We start from the raw sequence: 6,074 nt of genomic DNA, 5'->3' as shown, positions 1-6,074 counted from the left end.
GGGAGGGCCTCGACGGCGCCCCCGCCCCTCCCGCGCCTCGGCCAAGAGCGGGCAGCCTCCGCCCGGGAGGCGCTGGAGCCTGAGCCGCTTTCCCGGTGAGAGCCCGCCTGTGCGTCCCTCCGGCCCTGGGCGCGGCCCTGCGTCCGTCCGCCCGGCGACGCCGCGTCGGTTTAGTGGCCCCCGGCGCCTCCCCGCGCCCCTTCGCTCGCGGCCCGGGCCCTGCTCCCACTGCCCTCCAGGGGGCGCCCTGCGGCCGCGCGGCTCGCTGGACGCCGGCGCTCCCGGGCCCCTAGCGCCTCCGCTGCCTGCCTGCCCGCCTATCTGCCTGCCTGTCTGTCTGTCGTCTCCTGGCGTCTCCAGAGTGGCGGCTGACTGCCTCGTTTCCATGGGCGCTGCAGGCATCTTGGCCGCGGCTGGTGTCTAGTCTCCGTCTCCAATGACACGGGGTAAACAGTTGCACCCCAGCCAGGCTGCCCACCCAAGTGGTGGCTTGGAGCGCCTGGATTACTAGCTACGGACGTGTCACGTGACGGCCCGCCTCAGTGTACCCTCCTGGCAAACAAGGCCCTGTGGGAAAGCCCGGAATCTAGGTCAGGGGGGCGGGTCTGTGTGCCCCCCTGCTCCCCGCCTGCCGGAAGCGCCCCCACACTGACTGGGCAAGGCAGCGTAGGCCAGACGCAGCCGGCTCCACTGTCGGTGAGAATAACAGCGTTGACACAACCAGGGAGCACAGCGGGAAGGTGTCTGGCCTCAGGGGGCCCCGGAACACAGGGTTCTGGTCCCAGCTGTGCATGCTACTGCCCAACCACCTGCAGCCACGGGTTCCTGCCCCCTCAGGGTCCTGGGTTCCTGGGGAAGGCGGAGCCGCTGCTCTGCCTCTGATGGTCCATCTTCGTTGTCTTCTCCTGCCCCCACTAAGTGGCGCCAAACGCCCCCCGCCCCCCGCCCCCGCCCACAAAGACTGGGCGAGGGGAGCCAGTGAGGTTCACGTCCCATGGAAGGAACGGGGTGAGCGCGAGCTGTCCCCCAGGGGGGCCTCTCAGACAGCCTGGCACACAGCCAGAGGCAGAGCATGGTGCCGGCCTGCCTCCGGGGACTGGCTTCCCCAGCTGCCCGGGAGCTTGCGTGTTACTGCTATTAATAGGCAACGCAGAAGGCCCCCAGTGGCCTTGGGCTCCTTGAGGGGGTAGAGCGAGGGAAGCTTGGTAGAAACCAAAAACGCCTGCAGGGGGTCCTGGGGTTTTGTCCCGCTCTCCCGCCCAGGCCGCTCCGAGGCTGTGCACGGAGGCTGGTTTGCAAGTGGCTTCAAGAAGCACCAGGTAAGGTCAAAGGTGTGCCATTGCGTAGAAAACGGGAGTCAGGGACTTGCGTTTCAGACCCTGAATCTACTCTGTCCTGGTCAGCCACCGGAGGCCCCTGGTCAATGGCACTACGGCTACTTTTTTCTTTCTTTTCTGCCCCTCCAGGTGTATACACCCCACCAGCATGGCCCAGGGCGGCAGAAGTAAGAGGAGCTTCTAAGCAGGAGGACCCGGCCCCCCTCAGGTGGAGACTCATCGCAAAGTCATCTTTATTCTCAAGCCCTCGCCTCTGCAGGACTTCCGAGCTTCCATCAGTACCGCCCCACCCCCACCCCGTCCTCTCTGGCCCCGAGACGCTGAGTCCCTTTGACTTCCCCTTTCCGCTCACCCTCTACAATCACATCCTGAGGTTCCGCCTCTGCTGGGGCCTCTGGGTCCAATTTAGACGGCCACAGCAGCCTGCACAGTCTCTCTGCGTGCCCATCTGCTGCCGCCACCCTTGTTCCGGAGGACAGATAGCGGCTGCCACCTCACTTAAGATCCCCACTGCCTTCCGTGGGGAGTCTGACCTACACCTGGAGCCGGGCTCCCCGCTGCCTGGTCTTGGGCTCGTCCCCTCCTCCTGCCCTTGCTCGGGCTGCACTCACCCACGTGCACCACCCTAAGGGGCCGTGCTCTCCCGCCATCCCCTGGGCGTGGTTCCCGCCTGTCCGTCTTGGAGGGCGGCCTCCCACTTACTTGTCTGGCTAACTCCTTCAGAACTCACCTGCATGTCCCCTCCCTGTTTCCTGGCTTCTCTGAGCACACCGAGCTCTTCACTCATGTCCCGGAAGGTTCCAGAGTGTGAGGGTCACCGGTGACCATCGTTCCCCAGCAGCAGTGATATTTTCCATCGGAGATGTGTGACCTTCTCCCCCTCCCCCACAAACCCACCTGCGGTTGCAATCTGCTGGCTTCGATGAGCTCTGAGCACGTCCCAAAGCCCCGTGACCCTCCAGGGCCCAAGGCACCCAAGTCCCCTGCTCTGCAGCCGCATGCGGCTGTTTAGAGCTTGGGAGGTGGAGGGAAGGGGAACACACACACGCCGGGGATTTCTCCCTGGAGAAGCCCAGCAGCCCCCCAGGCCTGGGGCTCTGCTGCCGAAGGGGTCCTGAGGAACCAGTTCACACGCCTTCCTAGTGTCAGTTCCTACTGACCTAGAACTTGGTGCCCACGGGGAAGGCTGTCTGGGGTGGATACCAGTTGCTTCCACGTGAGGGAGGGGGGCTGCTGGAGTGTTCGCTTTGGACCCAGCTCTGTTGTTGATGAGCCATTTCCTTTACTCTGCCCCCCACGCCCCTGAGGTAGGTAACAGAGTGCAGGCGGGTGAGTGACTCTAGCCATCAGCCCCAGTCCAAGCCGCCATCTTGTCTCACCGGACACCCCACGTCTGTCCCCCAACCAGCCTCAGGGTCGCCTTCCTCCAGGCACTTGTCCATGACCTGCACAGCGATTTTGCTTAAAAAATGCCAATCTGACCACACCTCTCTCCTGCTTCTCAATGATCGTAGGAGAAAGGTGAAAATCCCTAACAGGACCGCCAGGTCCCTGCTGGCCCGGCCGCTGCGTGTTCCCCAGGTTCGTTGCAGCTCTCGGCGGCTGCGCTTCGGCCGCACTGACTTCTCCTCGTCGGTCACCAGAGCAGCAGCACCAGCGGTCCCCTCTCCTCTGCCTGGAACGCCCCCTCCGTCGTGCAGCCCCTCAGCCACACGTGTGCGTCCATGTGCATGCACCTGCTCACCGCCCACACCCGCACACGCACCTGCGCACGCACCACCTGGCTGCCTCACTCGCATTCCGGGTCTCGGCTTCGTCGTCGCCTTCACACGAAAGTCTTCCCGCCCCCAGAGCCTAGGCAGTTCCTCCCATCACCCCTCTCACGGCCCCCGGTGCTTTCCCTAAAAGGTCACTTTGCGCAACTGCCATTCTGTACTTCTCTGCGTCTGTACACAGAGCTTTCCGTCTCTGCCGCTGGCACACAAGCTCCGAAACAGCAGGTCTGAGAGCCCCGGGGCCCGGCACGGTGCTGAGCAAAGGCACGTGCCCCGGGCGGCCAGCGCCCGAGCCGATCGCAGACCTCAAAGCCCAGACCCTTCCGCCTGCCGTGAGCCCCATAAACCACCACCACGCTGTCCACCTTCCCCTTTCCAGCCCCAAGGTCCCTGGCGCCCAGAGGGGCCGGCGCCTGGGTCTCTGGGAAGAGCCAGGAGAGAGCCACGAGGGGTGCCCATCTGACCCTGTGGGTTGCCTTTTCTTCCCCCTGGGTCACTGTCACCCCAGAGGCTTCTGGACCCCAGGGACACTTTTATTTTGCTTCCAACAGAGGGCCAGGGGGTCCCTCTGCAGGGTCCTGCCCTGGGGCCCATAGCAGCCAGCCATCGCCCAGAAGGGAGAGTGGGACAGCGACCCTGCCGTAGCCCCCAGCGATGGCCTGCCTGCAGATTGAGGCGCCATCAGTTATGTGGCCTAGTTACCAGGTCAGCTGAGCAGAGCAGGTCCGGGAGGAGGAACACGCCCCCCCCCCCACACACACACACACATGTGTGGACAGAAGGGACCTGACTGTGTTGTGGACTCTCGGGCCCGGCCACTGCTTCTGCCACTCCCTGACCCCGCTCAGATATGTCCCCGCACCCAGGCCGCCGTCCGCATTCCACAGTCCACATTCCACGCCCACGGAGGTGGTGGGTTTCCTGGCAGCCTCTGGTTCTCGGGTGAGGCACCGTGCCTCTGCTTTACTCCCCGGGGAGAAACGCAGCCACAGGTTCTGGGCGAGGCTGGCGACGAGGACGGGCGGCGGCGGGCACTGCCCTCCCAGAGCCCACTGGGCACCTCCCAGAGCTCGCACACCCCCGTGCCCAGCGCCACCTGTGGGGCCCCCTCTCCTCCCCCCACACCCACTCCTCCAAGGCCCTCACGGCACAGTGTCGCTCTCCGTATCCACAGCGAACGGTTTTCCGGCCCCAGGAGACGACCCACCTTTCCCAGCACAAGCAAGAGCCGAAATTCTACCGCAGGAAAAGGCCGTTCTCCTTTGGAGCTCGTCCGCCTGGGCCAGCGGGGAGCTGGGCCTTCCTCCCGGCACGCTCCATCTGGATAGACTTTTCTCCCTAAGCCAGGGTTCTACGCTTATGCTTGGACTGCACTGACCTTCAGGGCAGACCATTCTCTGTCTGGGGCCTGTCCTGGGCACCGCGGACGCCTAGCAGCACCCCGACCTCTACGCACCGGTCAGTGCCAGTGTCTTCCTCACCACCAGGCACGTCCATCCTGAGCTCAGAGGTTGCCAGTGTCCCGCCGGGGGCACCCCCCCGCCACACCCAGTTGAAACCACTGCTCTACGGACGCCCTGGGGCTCCCTGCGTCCTGGCACTGTGAGGGGCCGGCCCATCACAGGAGACCGTCCAGGGAGGGACACGGGTTCGTGGCCACCCTCTGCCTGGAAGCCTGTCCCCGGAGGACCTGGGCGTGGGTGTGGCCGGGACTGAGGGCCGAAGTCCGGTCCTGCCGCCTGCACCCTGTCTCTGCGTCTCACGGGGCACATCTGTGACTCAGGGGGGACACGTGGTGAGAACACCCCTTCCGGGGCTGTTTTGAAGCTCGAGTGCCCAATAAATGTGACTCACCGAGATTATTTTCTCAAGGTCTAGCCACAGCAGACACACAAACTTTCCCCCCACCTCTGGGCACAAGAGCAGAGCAGCTGGCCCCCAGCCTCCCCCCAATAAGATTCCGGCACAGGCATTTTAACAAGGGTGCTTAGGGTCCCTGCCGGGTCAGGAGCACCCAGCACCCACAGAATGAATGGCGGGCGGGGACTTTTCTTGGGACACGGCTGGCTCTGAGTGCCCTCTTGCCCGTGACACTTCTGGCAATGGTCACCGAAAGCTCTGTGGTGCCGCAGGGTCAGGGCCGCCCACCGGGGCTCCGCAGGCCCCACCCAGAGCCTGGCTGACAGGGGGCTGATGTGCGGGGCTGGGAGTGAGGCCCCCCACTGCCTCTGGGCCCCGGGCAGGTCCCCACAGGCCTCCTAGAACCCGGTCCTCCCTCTGCAGGGGAGGGTGAGGATGATCAGAGCGCACGCCTTCCAGCGGGACGCATCGCAAGCATCGTCAGCACTGATTTAATTGACGAGAATGAAGACGGCAGGGAGCTTGCAGAGCAGGGGAACTGGGCCGGGTCCACGGACCTGTCGGACCCTCTTGGAGGGGAAGAGGCCAGGGGCGTTGCTTGGACGGACATCTCAGGGTGGACAGACTTCCTGTTCCCGGGGCGCACGTGGACGGGGAGGGTCAGGAGAAGGAGAGCCATCCCCCACCCCAGGTCCGTCCGAGGCTCTGCGTGGCTGCGGCCCGCCCAGGGGAGGCCGTGCAAGCTCGTGGAGGGAAACGACGACCAGGATGGCCCTTGAGAAGCTGAAGGGGACGTGGGGGGCCAGGCTGAGAGGCTGGGGACACCGGGGTGGAGCTGCGCGGTGGCTGAGACAGGGGCACCCATCTCAGGGACGAGCTCTGCCCCGGGCCCTCCAAGGGGTCGCTGGGGACCGGGCTCAGCGAGTCCGTGGGGACCAGCCATTCGTGGGGTGAGCGTGGTGGCTGGGCCAGGGCCCTCTCGCCCCCCCGGCCCTCCCCCAGGGACACTTTAAGGAAGGCGCTCAGCACCCCCACTTATAAAACCAGGGCGGTGCCAGGAGGCGGGAGACGGAGGCTCCCACGTGGGGGCGCCGCCCGCAGG

The sequence above is a fragment of the Phyllostomus hastatus genome, unplaced genomic scaffold, assembly GCF_019186645.2.
Source record: "Phyllostomus hastatus isolate PE091 unplaced genomic scaffold, TTU_PhHast_1.1 phas_contig_210, whole genome shotgun sequence".
Lineage (NCBI taxonomy): Eukaryota > Metazoa > Chordata > Mammalia > Chiroptera > Phyllostomidae > Phyllostomus > Phyllostomus hastatus.
The sequence above is the reverse complement of the archived record's forward strand: the minus strand, read 5'-3'. Positions refer to the sequence as shown.